The sequence below is a fragment of the Sus scrofa genome, chromosome 17, assembly GCF_000003025.6.
Source record: "Sus scrofa isolate TJ Tabasco breed Duroc chromosome 17, Sscrofa11.1, whole genome shotgun sequence".
Taxonomy (NCBI): domain Eukaryota; kingdom Metazoa; phylum Chordata; class Mammalia; order Artiodactyla; family Suidae; genus Sus; species Sus scrofa.
This window is the reverse complement of record NC_010459.5, coordinates 378,471-394,271: the sequence shown is the minus strand read 5'-3', so window position 1 is coordinate 394,271 and position 15,801 is coordinate 378,471. Positions and strand designations below refer to the sequence as shown.

The 15,801-nt window shown below is 39.1% G+C and overlaps 1 pseudogene; it reads right to left on the bottom strand.

Moving 5' to 3' along the window:
• On the bottom strand, window positions 11,377–12,008 carry LOC100524963 (annotated as a pseudogene).

The following is a 15,801-nucleotide window of genomic DNA, read 5'->3' as shown; positions in this document are numbered from 1 at the left end:
TCTAATAATCAGGGATGTTGAGCATTTTTCCCTGTGCTTGTTGGCCATTTATATATCTTCCTTGGAGAAATATCTATTCAGGTCTTTTGCCCATTTTTCCATTGGGTTGTTGGCTTTTTTTCTGTTGAGTTGTATGAGTTGTTTGTATATTTTAGAGATTAGGCCGTTGTCAGTTGCATCATTTGAAACTATTTTCTCCCATTCTGTAAGTTGTCTTTCTGTTTTATCTTTTGTTTCCTTTGTTGTGAAAAAGCTTGTGAGTTTGATTAGGTCCCATTGGTTTATTTTTACTTTTATTTCTGTGGCTTTAGGAGACCTGAGAAAACATTTGTAAGGTTTATGTCAGAGAATGTTTTGCCTATGTTCTCTTCCAGGAGTTTGAAGGTATCTTGTCTTATATTTAAGTCTTTAAGCCATTTTTAGTTTATTTTCATGCATGGTGTGAGGGTGTGTTCTAGTTTCATGGATTTTCATGCAGCTGTCCAGATTTCCCAGCACCACTTGCTAAAAAGACTGTTTTTTTTTTCTTCCCATTTAATGTTCTTTGTCAAAGACTAATTGATCAATAGGTGTCTGGGTTTATTTCTGGATTCTCTGTTCTGTTCCATTGGTCTATACGTCTGTTTTGGTACCAGTGCCACACTTTCTTGATGACCATGGCTTTGTAATATTGCTTGAAGTCTGGGAGAATTATGCCTCCTGCTTGGTTTTTGTTCTTCAGAATTATTTTGGCAATTCTGGGTCTTTTGTGGTTCCATATAAAGTTTTGGATTGTTTGTTTCTAGTTCTGTGAAAAATGTCATGGGTACTTTGATAGGGATTGCATTGAATCTGTAGATTGCTTTGGATAGTATGGCCATTTTTACAATATTAATTTTTCCAACCCAGGAGCATGGAATATCTTTCTATTTCTTTGAATCCTCTTTAATTTCCTTGATTAATGTTTTATAGTTCTCAGCATATAAGTCTTCAGCTCCTTGGTCAGTTTTATATCCAGGCATTTGATTTTTGGGGGGTACAATTTTAGAAGGTATTGTATTTTTGTATTCCTTTTCTTATATTTCATTTTTGGTATACAGAAATGTGAGTGATTTCTGAATGTTAATCTTAAATCCTGCTACTTTGCTGACTTTGTTGATAAGTTCAGGTAGTTTTTGGCTGGAATCTTTAGGGTTTTCTATATATAGTATCATGTCATGTGTATACAGTGAGAGTTTTATCTCTTCTCTTCCTATTTGAATGCCTTTTATTTCTTTTGTTTGTCTGATTGCTGTGGCTAGGACTTCCGCTACTGTGTTGAATAAAAGTGGTGTGAGTGGTCCTCCTTGACTTGTTCCAGATTTGAGTGAGAAGGCTTTCAGCTTTTCTCCATTGGGTGTTATATTTGCTATGAGTTTGTCATAAATGGCTTTGATTGTGTTGAGGAATGTTCCCTCTCTACCCACTTTGGTAAGAGTTTGGATCATGAATGGACCTTGGACTTCGTCAAATGCTTTTTCTGCATCTATGGAGATGATCATGTGGTTTTTACTTTTCCTTTGTAAATGTGTATGACGTTGATTGATTTGCGTATGTTGAACCATCCTTGTGTACTTAGGATGAATCCCTCTTGATCGTGGTGTATGACCTTTTTCATAGTCATTGGATTTGGTTGGTTAATATTTTGTTGAGAATTTTTGCATCTATATTCATCAGAGATATTGGCATGTACTTTTTTGGTGGTATGTTTGTCTAGATTGGGCATTAAGCTTTTAGGATATTAGGTGGCTTCATAGAATATCTTTGGGAGTGTTCCTTCTTCAACCTTTTGGAAAATTTTAAGGAGGATGGGTGTAAGTTCCTCTGTGTATGTTTGGTAGAATTCACCTGTGAAGCTTTCTGGTCCTAGGCTTTTACTTGTAGAGAGTGTTTTTATGACATACTCAATTTCATTTCTAGTGATCAGTCTGTTCAGTTGATCTATTTCTTATCGATTCAGTTTTGGCAGGCTATAAGTCTCTAGAAAGTTGTCCATTTCTTCTGGGTTGTCAAATTTGTTGGCATACAATTGTTCATAGTATTCTCTTATGGTTTTTGTATTTCTGCAGTATCCATTGTGATTTCTCCTTTTTCATTTCTACTTTTGTTTGTTTGGGTTTTTTCTCTTTTCTTCTTGGTGAGTCTGGCCAAATGTTTCTCAAATTTTTTTACTTTTTCAAAGAACCAGCTCTTGGTTTTAGTGATTTTTTTTCTATTGTTTTTTGAATATCTACTTTGAGTTCCTCTCTTATCTTTATGATTTCCCTCCTTCTGTTGACTTTAGGTTTTGTTCATTGTTTGTTTTTTTTTTTTATTTCATTTAGGTGGTGGGTTAAGTTATCAATTTGAGAGTTTTCTTCTTTTTTTGAGAAAGGCCTGTATTGATATGAATTTCTGTCTGAGCACCACTTTTGTGGCATCCCATGGATTTTGAGTGGTTGTGTCTTCATTATCATTTGTCTCGAGGTATTTTTTAATTTCTTTCTTGATTTCCTCATTGACCCATTGGTTTTTTAGTAGCATGTTTTTTAGTCTCCATGTAGTAAGTTTTTTCTCATTTCTTTTCCTGTGGTTGATTTCTAGTTCCATGCCATTGTGTCAGAGAAGATTCTTGAACTAATTTCTATATTCTTAAATTTGTTGGGGTTAGCTTTGTGCCCCAGTATGTGATCAATTCTTGAGAGTGTTCCACGTGCACTTGAAAAGAATGTATATTTTGATTTTTTTGGATGTAATGTCCTAAAAATATCGATTAAGTCTAACTTTTCTATTGTGTCATTTAGGATTTCTGTTGCCTTATTGACTTTCTGTCTAGAGGATCTGTCCATTGACGTGAGTTGGGTGTTAAAGTCTCCTACTATTACTGTATTCCCATCAATTTCTCCTTTTATCTCTGTTACTATTTGTTGTAGTTATCCGGGTACTCCTATATTAGGGGCATATATATTGACAATTGTAATAGCCTCTTCTTGAATGGATCCTGTTACTATTAAATAGCGTTCTTCTTTGTCTTCCTTTATGGGCTTCATTTTAAAGTCTATTTTGTCTGAGTGTCGCAACTCCTGCTTTCCCGTCTTTTCTGTTTACTTGAAATATCTTTTCCCCTCCCCTCACTTTGCTCTAAGGTGAGTCTCTTGTAGACAGTATATTGTCGGCTCTTGCTTTTTTATCCAATCTGCCACTCTGTGTCTTTCGATTTGAGCATTCAGTCCATTGACATTTAAGGTAATCATAGAAAAATACGTATTTATTGCCATTTTAAACCTTGTTTTCCAGTTGATTTTATGTTTCTCTCTTCTTCCTTTATTTTTTTGGTTGGATGATTTCCATTTATTTTTTGCATGAGCACTTTTCAATTTTTTGTGAATAATGTTTGGGGTTTTTTTGTGGTTGCTCTGTTTTTTCAAGTATGTTAATCCCTTTCTGTATCTGCTTGCTTTAGCCTGATAGTCATATAGGCTTAAACAAATTATTAAAATTTAAAAAAGAATCTATATTATCTTATTTCCTTCCCCACATTCTATGATTTTGAAGTCTTTTTTTTTTTTCTTAACATCTTCATGTTTAGATCTGTATGCTGGCTTTATAACTGATTGCTTTCCAGTTGTAGTTTCCTCCATCCTATTTCTTCTTTCTTCTTTTTTTATTTTATTTATAGGAAGCCTTTCAGAGTTTCTTTTAGAATGGGTTTAGTATTACTGTACTCTTTTAGCTTTTGTGTGTCAGAGAAATTTCTTTATTTCCCCTTCTATTTTAAATGATATTCTTTCTGGATAGAGTATTCTAGGTTGCAAATTTTTTTCCTTTCAGAATCTTGCAACTCTCTTCTGGCCTGTAGTGTTTCTGTAGAGAAATCAGCCAATAGACTTATGGGGGTTCCCTTATAATTAATGTTTTCCTTTTCTCTTGCTGCCTTTAGAATCTTCTCTTTAATTTTTGCCATTTTCATTATAATATGTCTTGGTGTGGGCCTGTTTGGGTTCAGCTTGTTTGGGGCCCTCTGTGCTTCCTGTACCCTGATGTAAGTTTCCTTTGGATTTGGAAAGTTTTCAGACATCATTTCTTCAAACATATTTTCAATCCCCTTTTCTTTTTCTTCCACTTCTAGAATTCCTATTATGTGTAAATTGGGCTGCTTTATATTATCCTGTAGGTTGCTTATATTGCTTTCATTTTGTTTCATTTTGTTTCTGTCTGCTGTCCTGATTGGGTGGTTTCCATGATTTTATCTTCCACGCCACTGATTTGTTCCTCTGCATTATTCCTTCTGCTCTTTATTGCCTTTAGCTCAGTTTGTATCTCTGCAAATGAATTTTCTAATTTTTCTTGGCTCCTCCTTATATTTTCTAGTTCCTTTCTAAAGAAAATCCGCATTGCTGTTCCTATCTTCTCTTAATTACTTGATATTCAGCCTTAATTCCCTCAGTATTTTTACTACCTCCCTTTTAAACTCAGTGTCTATCGGACCGCAGAGTTCTGTTCCGCTTTGCTACTTCATGTGAATTCTATTAACTGGGAATGTTTCCTGAGCTTCTTCACCTTGCTTATGTTTTTCTTTTACTGTGAGTTTAAGGAAGCCAAACTGTAGTCTTGGAGGGCTACTTCTATGCAAGAGTGACCCTGTGTATTCTGTGGGGCGTTACTATTTATTTTTGGCATGGGAATTTGAATATTTGCTCTTTCTTCAGTGTGAGCAGGCTGTTATCCCCAGGGTGCTGAGTGTGTTTCCTGGGAGAAGTAGACAATGGGTAAGTCAGTGCCTGGTTGCTGGGAAATTAACAGCAACAAGGACCTGCAGGAAGGTGGCACAGGCTACTCCTAGTTGCAGAGCCCTGGGAAGTTGTAATGAGCCTAGGCATATTTACAAGGTGCCCAGAGCATGTAGCAATGGCAGCAGTAGGGTGTGTGAGTTCCTAGGGGAATGAGAGCAACAGGTAGTGTTTGATTACAATGCTCCTCTGAGGTGACCTCAGCCGCAAGTGGTGCCTATTCAGGGACCCCCAAAGGCAATGGGCCACGCCTACCTCTAGAGTCAGTGATAACTGCATTGGCTTGCTCCTGTCACCTGTAGACCATGCAAGAAGCACCCCATCCCCCTTAGCACATGCAGGCGGTGCTGTACCCACTGCTCCTAGTTGTAGGGTCTTGGCAGTAGCAGCCAGTGGCAGAGCATTTGGCAGTGGCAGCTGCAGGGCGGGTGTCTTCCCAGGATGGTGAGAGCAACAACGTGTGGTGCTTGGTTGCAGTGACCTCTTGTTTTATTTTTGCCGAACCCTGAGGTGACTGGGGACACAGGTGGAGCCCACTGACAGGCCCCCGGGGGTGGCTGGCCACACCTCCCTCTGGCCTCCGAGATGACCACCACAGTCCATCCATGCTGCCTATAGGTCACGTAAGAGGAACCACATTGCATTTAGCCCCGTACTGCCCTCAGCCCACACAAGAGGTGCCCGACCACCCACAGCCTGGACAAGAAGCACCTGGTCTCCCATAGCCAGAGAAAGTGGTTTATCGCAACCCATAGCCTGTGCCAGAGGTGCTGCACCCTCTGAGAACCTGAGTGCACGTTCACAGGGAGATTCCTATCGTGGTCTGCCTCTCTTCCTCTCGCCCTCCCTGACAATGGTGCCTTGCTTCTCCTGCAGGCCCAGACCTTCTCCCAGGTTCCCTCTGCCATAGCGTTCCACTCCCCTACCCCAGGCTCACTGCTCCTTAGCCCCTCAGGCTGTCCCCACACAGCCAAGCCTAGTCCTCTCCCCAGGACTGACCTCTGGAACCTAAGTCTCAGTGCCCAGCCCCTGCTCAAGCATCTCAGGCTTTGGTATCTGGGGAAGTGGTGCAGATGATCTGTGCAGCTGTCACTCTACTCTGTCCCCAGTCCAGCTGCTGTGCTTTTCTCAGTGACTTTGAGGTCCCTCTATCTCAGCTGATCTCGCAGTTGGTTAGTTAGCTTCCCAGGGTGTGGGTTCCTTTTCTCCTTCACAGCTCCCTCTCAGGAAAGTTAGTCCCATCCTGATTCCTTTTCTCTCTCTCTCTCTCTCTTTTTCCTTTTGTTCTACCCAGTCATGTCAAGGGTTTCTTTGCCCTTTTTGGAGGTTTCAGTTCTTCTGCCACCGTTCAATAGATGTTTCATATGAATTGTTTTACATGTAGATGTGTTTTTTTTATGTGTTTGTGGGAGAAGGTGAGCATGACATCTTACTCTGCCATCTTAATTTCTTCAATCTTTTTTCTCTTTTCTGTTCTGCATCAGTGGTTTCTACTAGTCTGTCCTCCACCTCGCTTATTCATTCTTCTGCCTCCTGTATTCTGCTGTTGGTTGCTTCTAATGATTTTTTTATTTCAGTTATTGTATTTTGCATCTCCGCTTGCTTAATACTTAAATCTTGTATTTCTTTGTTCATTGTTTCTGGTAATTAACAGTCTTTGCCTCCAGTTTATTTCCAGGGTCTTGAATCATCTTCACTGTCATCAGTCTGAAATTGTTTTTCATGGAGGTTGATAATTTCCAGATCTCTTAGCTGTTTTTCTGGGTTTTTTTCCCCCTTGATTATGAATCCCTTATCTGAGTCATAATTCTCTGCCTTTTCATTTGGTATAGATTTTTGGTTTATTCTCCTTTTTCCAGAAAATAGAGTTGTAGCCTCTCTTGCTTCTGATGTTCGGCCCCCTTGTGGCTGAAGTTGGTATGGGGGCTTGCTGGAGGCAAGGCTGCTGGTGCCTGCCCACTGCTAAGAGCAGATGATTCTTTTTTTTAATTTTTTTTTATTTTCCCACTGTACAGCAAGGGGATCAAGTTATCCTTACCTCTATACATTACAATTACATTTTTTCCCCCACCCTTTCTTCTGTTGCAACATGAGTATCTAGACAAAGTTCTCAATGCTATTCAGCAGGATCTCCTTGTAAATCTATTCTAAGTTGTATCTGATAACCCCAAGCTCCCGATCCCTCCCACTCCCTCCCTCTCCCATCAGGCAGCCACAAGTCTCTTCTCCAAGTCCATGATTTTCTTTTCTGAGGAGATGTTCATTTGTGCTGGATATTAGATTCCAGTTATAAGTGATATCATATGGTATTTGTCTTTGTCTTTCTGACTCATTTCACTCAGGATGAGATTCTCTAGTTCCATCCATGTTGCTGCAAATGGCATTATGTCATCCTTTTTTATGGCTGAGTAGTATTCCATTATGTATATCTACCACCTCTTCCGAATCCAATCATCTGTTGATGGACATTTGGGTTGTTTCCATGTCCTGGCTATTGTGAATAGTGCTGCAACGAACACGCGGGTGCATGTGTCTCTTTTAAGTAGAGTTTTGTCCGGATAGATGCCCAAGAGTGGGATTGCAGGGTCATATGGAAGTTCTATGGATAGATTTCTAAGGTATCACCAAACTGTTCTCCATAGTGGCTATACCAGTTTACATTCCCACCAGCAGTGCAGGAGGGTTCCCTTTTCTCCACACCCTCTCCAGCATTGGTTACTTGTGGACTTATGAATGATGGCCATTCTGACTGGTGGGAGGTGGTATCTCATGGTAGTTTTGATTTGCATTTCTCCTATAATCAGCGATGTTGAGCATTTTCTCATGTGTTTGCTGGCCATCTGTATATCTTCTTTGGAGAAATGTCTATTCAGGTCTTTTGCCCATTTTTCCATTGCTTGGTTGGCTTTTTTGCTGTTGGGTTGTATAAGTTGCTTGTATATTCTAGAGATTAAGCCCTTGTCCGTTGCCTCATTTGAAACTATTTTCTCCCATTCTGTAAGTTGTCTTTTTGTTTTCTTTTGGGTTTCCTTTGCTGTGCAAAAGCTTTTCAGTTTGATGAGGTCCCATAGGTTCATTTTTGCTCTAATTTCGATTGCTTTGGGAGACTGACCTGAGAAAATATTCATGAGGTTGATTTCAGAGAGTGTTTTGCCTATGTTTTCTTCAAGGAGTGTGATGGTGTCCTGTCGTATATTTAAGTCTTTCAGCCATTTGGAGTATATTTTTGTGCATGGTGTGAGGGTGTGTTCTAGTTTCATTGCTTTGCATGCAGCTGTCCAGGTTTCCCAGCAATGCTTGCTGAATAGACTTTCTTTTTCCCATTTTATGTTCTTGCCTCCCTTGTCAAAGATTAATTGACCATAGGTGTCAGGGTTTATTTCTGGATTCTCTATTCTGTTCCATTGGTGTGTCTGTCTGTTTTGATACCAGTACCACACTGTTTTGATGACTGTGGCTTTGTAGTATTTCTTGAAGTCTGGGAGAGTTATGCCTCCTGCTTGGTTTTTGTTTCTCAGGATTGCTTTGGCGATCCTGGGTCTTTTGTTGTTCCATGTAAATGTTTGGATTGTTTGTTCTAGTTCTGTGAAAAATGTCATGGGTAATTTGATAGGGATTGCATTGAATCTGTAGATTGACTCAATGGGGAAAAACTGAAAGCCTTCTCCCTCAAATCTGGAACAAGACAGGGATTCCCGCTCTCACACTGCTTTTCAATATAGTTTTGGAAGTCCTAGCCACAGCAATTAGACAAACAAAAGAAATAAAAGGCATCCATATAGGAAGAGAAGAGATCAAACTGTCACTGTATGCAGATGACATGATACTATACCTAGAAAACCCTAAGGACTCAACCCCAAAACTCCTTGAATTGATTAATAAATTCAGCAAAGTAGCAGGATATAAGATTAACATTCAGAAGTCAGTTGCATTTCTGTATACCAGCAATGAAATATTAGAAAAGGAATACAAAAATACGATACCTTTTAAAATTGCACCTCACAAAATCAAATACCTCGGAATACACCTGACCAAGGAGTTAAAGGACCTATATGCCGAGAACTATAAAACTTTAATCAAAGAAATCAAAGAAGATGTAAAGAAATGGAAAGATATTCCATGTTCCTGGATTGGGAAAATCAACATTGTAAACATGGCCATACTACCCAAATGAGCAGATGATTCTTATCCCTATGGTGGTTGGGGCTTTGTCTCTGGCTGAGATCAGAGGCAACTGTGTGCCTGGGGAGTCTTTAGGCAGCCTGTTTTCAGGTTGGAGGGACTGTGATCCCACCTGGATTATTGTTTCGCCTAGGGCTTCTCAGCCCTGAAGGGGGGGCCAGATTTTTCCAAAATGGCCATCTCTAGAGCAGCACACACTGATGATTATTTCAGAGACCAGTGTCCTTTCCCCACAATGAGCGACAGTCACCCTTTGTTTTCATAGGAAGATCCTCTGAGAGCTGCAGTCAGGTCTTACCCAGATTCCTAGCATCATCATGAGTATAAACTTTGGGGTAGGCAGCTTCTTTGTTTAATGGCAGAACACGTTAATCGTTGAATTATTGCTACTGTAGTTTTCAAAAAAAAGGAGCAAATTAAACCTGACACAATCTGATCAAACACGTGTTAATTTACAATTTCAAGGTTATTTTATTTATTTATTTTTCTTTGTCTTTTCTAAGGCTACACATGCGGCATATGGAGGTTCCCAGGTTAGGGGTCTAAAAGGAGCTACAGCTGCCAGCCTACACCACAGCCACAGCAACACGGGATCCAAGCCACATCTGCGACCTACACCATAGCTCATAGCAACATCAGATCCTTAACCCACTGAGTGAGGCCAGGGATCAAACCCGCAACCTCATGGTTCCTAGTCAGATTCATTAACCACTGTGCCTCTATGGGAACTCCTCAAGGTTATTTTAGAAAATATGTACATTTGGACAGTAGGCGCCTGGCAGCATTTTCCAGACAAAAGTTCTTTTAATTTATCTGGACATGTTATAAATGAATAAATTACACTAAATAATTACTTAGCTTTTCTTTTTCTTCAGTCAGAAAGAGAAAAGAGCCACATAGTAGGATTGAGGCATGAAGTGCACCTAATTTAAAGAAATGGGTGGGGGCCAGGGAGGGCTGGCAATCCCAAGAACCTCACAGGGTAGATGCTTTTCCAAAGTTAGGAGTCAACCTCCTCAGATCCAATTAACAAGGAATATATAAAGAAAAGCTTCATTTAGTAGTTAAACCCTTTAATGCTTTCTTTCATTCTTGTTCAAAATTAGTCCAGCCATTAGTCTGAGGCTGCAGAAGTTACAATACCAAGTCCTGGCAGTTGCAGCTGCAGCACTAGGTATTGTGCCTGCAAGTCATTAAAAAAAGAAAATGAGAAGAATGCCTTTCCACTTCAAGGGAAAAAAAATTATTTATTTATTCATTTATTTATTTATTTATTTATTTATTTTTGCCTTTTCTAGGGCTGCTTCCATGACATATGGAGGTTCCCAGGCTAGGGGTCTAAAAGGAGCTACAGCTGCCAGCCTACACCAGAGCCACAGCAACATGGGATCTAAGCCGCATCTGTGACCTACACCACAGCTCACAGCAGCATCAGATCCTTAACCCACTGCGTGAGGCCCAGGGATCGAACCCGCAACCTCATGGTTCCTCGTCAGATTCGTTAACCACAGGAACTCGGGGAAAAAAAAAATTAAATAAAAAAATTTAAATAAAAAAATTTGAAAGGTTATACTAAACCTAAAATGATTTGCAAAGGATAATTATATAACAAATAGCTTGAAATAGTCTATAAAAATTTGGGAGATTTTGATTTCATAGTGAGTCAGCAAGGCATTTTTTTGTTTTTCAAAAAATCTCATTTCCTTGCCAAAACAGTTTTTAGTTTTTAATGAACTTGTAAACAAAAAAAGAGCTCCCATTTCAAAATAAAAACAAAATCCCAGATCATATGTTTACAGTGGTTACATTTAAGCAACATACATACATGTTCAGTTTTAAGATGTTAACTAAATTTCTGTGACAAATATGCTTTTTTTATTTAAATACCAAGAACGTTATAGAGTTAATGCAGGGTCCTATGGATAATCTAGTAGTCACTAATTTTTTTTAAGTCTTCACTTTAGATGCTGTTATTTCTAGCACAGGTAAGCAGGCAGTCTTTCATATGCTCAAACATTGGAACCTTTGGTTGCTACCATATCAGCTGGCTTGCAAACAAGAAGCCAACCATTTTAGGAATGTTTTAAGTGAACAACTTGCACACCCCAGGGATGAAGAAGCCCTAAGAATGCACAGTAGTGAGCATTTACAACCATCACAACTGTGCCTGAAGACTGTTCATGCTGTTCTTCTGAAATGAGATCTCAAAGTAGTATCGTTCAAAATAAAAGTTTTTAACAAAAAATTGGCATATGCACAGTTTGTCCACCAATTTGTGTGTGTCAACCACTTAGTTAACTTTTCCACTTGAAAAAATGCAATAGAAAACTGGACACCATGTTTCACTATCTCAGTTGATATTCACAACTACAGCAGCTACAACTCAGGATGCAGCATCACCAGTGCTGCCCAGACCCAGTTTATCCTGAAATGAAGTTCTTTACACCAAGTAAATGGTTGTCCACAACCACTGGCTAGTGTACATATGAACTAAAATTTCTAGATTTGGGGAGAAGCAAATGCTGCTCCGATCATCTGCTCTGCTTCTTCTGTTCCTCAATTCATGCTTAGAAACCTGTGGGGGTTTGGGCCTGCTGACCCTGCGCACTTGAAGAGGCTGTCTGCTGTGCTGCTTTCTGCTTTAACATTGCCCAATCAAATGTGTAGTCACATTGGTGGTTCAGGGTCCTGACAAGAATGCGGAAGAGCTGCCTCAGGTACATGTAATCTGGGGCTTCCTCAAAGCGCAGTCCACCACAAAAGTACATGGCAAATTCTGCAGGAAACCCCTTACATAAAACCTCAACAGATGTGGACATCTTCATTTTGCTAATTTTTTCATATTTTTGCTTCTTTGTCGCAGCCTTTAGTCCTTGCAATGGCAGACTGGTTCCGTGAAAATACATCGAAACATCCCAATGGTTCCATGTCATCTCGGTGACTCTGTTCAGTAGCAAGATGTGCATTGATGCTAGCATGTTGGGCAGTGCCAGTGAGATTTTTGTCTTCTGTGTATGGTATGTGTTGCCTTGTCCTGTTGTCTCTGTACTTTTTGGCCAAACCAAAATCAATAAGGAATAACTTATTACAGTGAAGCCCAACACCCATTAGGAAGTTATCAGGTTTAATGTCCCTATGTATAAAATTCCAGAAATTGCGTTTCTGTTCATAGTCTGTCTTAATTCCTTCATATCATTTCTTAATTTCTTCAGAATTTTCGCTGTCACCTTTTTGAACCTGGGGTCTTTTAGACTGCAGAGGTCTGTTTGTTTGAGATGGCTGTGGCAGTATGCCCTCGCCACCCATAGCCCACGTAAGAGGTGCCCTGCCTCCATGGGCTCATGCAAGAGGTGCCCACCACCTGTATCCTTTGTATGAGGCACCCTGTCTCCTGAGAGCCCATGCATGCGCAGATGAAGACATTCCTATGGTGGTCCTGCTGGTCTTCTCTCACCCTTCCCAGCAGCAGTGACTTGCTTCTTCTGCAGCCCCAGGCCCCTCCTTGCTCCTTTGGCTATGCCACTCTGCTTCCTAGCCCCTCAGGCTGTCTACACCCAGCCAACCCTAGTTCTCTTTACAGAACTGACCTGCAGAGCTTGAATCTCAGCACCCTGCCTCCTCCCAAGCATCTCAGGCTAAGGTTTCCCAGGGCAGTGGTACCCCACTCTACTCTCAAGGCTATATCCTTGGCCCTCCTATACGAGCAATTCTTGGGCTCCATTGATCATTTAAAATGTGAACCTCAAACTTTTTTATTCACAGAATAGAATTTGGTAAAATCTTCCTACTTCTTTGCACTTGGTGAAGTTTATCAATATTTTTAATCACATTTAAATGGCTACACAACATGTCATTTGTGATGTATTTCTAAATATATTAGAAATAAAACTCCTGCCAGTCTTTTAATCTATTCAGTAGAATCCAAGTACTTACAGAGATTTAATAGCCGTCAGCATCCATTTTAAGGATATATACACTAGCTCTCTTTCATAAGGTATTTGATATTATTTCTTTTCTTCTTGACTCTTACTTCATTTGTTTGTGCCAGAACTTTATCCTTTAGCAATCCTTTAGCAATGCTATTTTTAGTTGAAGTATAGTTGACTTACACTATTGTCTTGATTTCTGCTGTGTAGAAAAGTGATTCAATTTTATGTACATGTATGTATGTGTACGTGTGTGTGTATATATATATATACATATATATATACACATTCTTTTTTAATATTCTTTTCCACTAGAGTTTATGACAAAGTAGTGAATATAGTTCCCTGTGCTATACAATAGGTCTTGTTTATCCATTCTCTAGTAAATGATTTGCATCTACTAACCCGTCATTCCCATTCCAAACCTCCCCACCCCCCACCTCTACCTTGGTGACCTTTTTATCTATGTATGTGAATCTGTTTCATAAAAATTCATTTTTTGCCATATTTTAGATTCCACATATAAGTGATATCATATGATATTTGTCTTCCTCTTTTTGACATACTTCATTTAGAGATTTTCATAAGTCTTAGGTCCATCTATGTTGCTGCAAATAGCATTATTTTGTTCTCTTTATGGCTAAGTAGTATTCCATTGTATCTATGTACCATATCTTCTTAGTCCATTCATCTGTAGATGGATATTTAGGTTGTTTCCATGTCTTGGCTATTGAGAATAGTGCTTCTATGAACATAGGAGTGCATATATTTTGGAATTGTAATTTTATCCCAATATATGCCTAGGAGTGGGATTGCTGATTATATGGCAACTCTATTTTTTGCTTTTTGAGGAACCTCCATCCTGTTTTCCATGGTGGCTACATCAACTTACATTCCCACCAACAGTGTAGGAGGGTTCCCTTTTTTTTCCTCACCCTTTTCAGCATTTCTTATTGTGGACTTTTTGAAGATGGCCAGTGTGAAGTGGTACTTCATTGCTGTTTTGATTCTCATTTCTCTAATAATTTGTGGTGTTGGACAGCTTTTCCTGTGCCTTTTGGCCATCTATAAGTGTTTTTTTAGTTTTTCTGACAATTTCAGATTGGGTTGTTTGTTTTTTGTTGTTGTTGAGCTGTGAGCTGTTTGTATATTGTGGACATTAAGCCTTTTTTGGTCTCATGGTTTGCAAATATTTCCTCCCATTCCATAGATTGTCTTTTCATTTTGTTTATGCTTTCCTTTGCTGTGCAAAACCTTGTAAGTTTGATTAGGTACCACTTTTTGCTTTTTTATTTTATTTCTGTTGCCTTGGGATACTGACCTAAGAAAACTTTGGTACAATTTATGTCAGATAATGTTTTGCCTGTGTTCTCTTTTAGAAGTTTCATGGCATCATGTCTTAAAACATCGAAGTCATTTTAACAGCATTTAAACCATTTTGAGTTTAATTCTGTGTATGGTATGAGGATGTGTTCCAACCTCATTGATTTCCATTTGGCTATCCAGCCTTCCCCAAACCACTTGCTGAAGAGGTTGTCTTTTCTCCATTGTAAATTCTTTTTTTTTTATTATTTCTATGGCTGTACCCATGGCATATGGAGGTTCCCAGGCTGGGGGTCTAATTGGAACTACAACTGCCAGCCTATTTCACAACCACAGCAATGCCAGATCCAAGCTGAGTCTGTGACCTACCACAGCTCATGGAAACCCTGGATCCTTAATCCACTGAGCAAGGCCAGGGATCAAACCCACAACCTCATGGTTCCCAGTCAGATTCGTTTCTGCTGTGCCACGAAGGAAATTCCTCCATTGTATATTCTTGCCTCCTTTTTCAAAGACCATAGGTATGTGGGTTTATTTCTGGGCTCTCTATTCTGTTCCACTGATCCATATGTCTGGGTTTTTTTTTAGGTTTTTAATGAGGTAGAGTTAATTTACAGGGTTGTGATAATTTCTGATGTACAACAACGTGACCCAGTCATATATATACATTTCCATTCTCTCTGTTTCTTTTCCCACTTAGATTATTGTATAATACTGGATAGAGTTCTCTGTGCTATACATAGGTCCCCATTGGCCAGTCGTTCTGTATACCTCTGTGTGCTTATGTCTGTTTTTTTTTTCCATACGTCTTTTTTTTTTTTTTGCCATTGTCACGCTTTTTTTGATTATTATAGCTTTGCAGCATTGTCTTAAGTCTGGGAGAGTTATGTCTCCTGCTTGATTTTTTTCCCTCAGGATTGCCTTGGCAATTCTGGGTCTGTTTAGGATTGTTCTAGTTCAGTGAAAAATGAGTAATTTGATAGGGATCACATTAAATCTGTAGACAGCTTGGGTGGTATGGTCATTTTAACAGCATTGGTTCTCCCAATACAAGAACATGGAACATCTTTCCACTTCTTTGAATTGTGTTCAGTTTCCCTTTTTAATGTTCTATAGTTCTCAGCACATGATTAATCCTAGAGAATGTTCATTGTGCACTGGAAAAGAATGTGTATTCTGGAGTTTTTGATGTAATGTCCTGAATCTATTAATTAAGTCTTAACTGTTTCATTTTATCTTTTAAGGTATCTGTTGCCTTGCTGATGTTGTTTAGAAGATCTGTCCTTGATGTGAGTGGGGTGTTAGTCTCCTACTATTATTGTAGTTCAATTTCTCCTTTTATAGCTGTTAGTATTTTGTATTTGAGTGCTCCTATATTAGGTATGTGTATGTTGATGAGAGTAATATCCTTGTATTGATCCTTCTTTTATCATTATGTAGTATCCTTTTTTATCTTACTTTATGGGTTTTGTTTTAAAGTCTATTTTGACTGATAGCAATATTTTGATCCCTGCTTTTTTTGTCATTTCAATTTGCATGAAATATCTTCTTCTATTCCTTTACTTTAAAAAATTTTTTTTCTT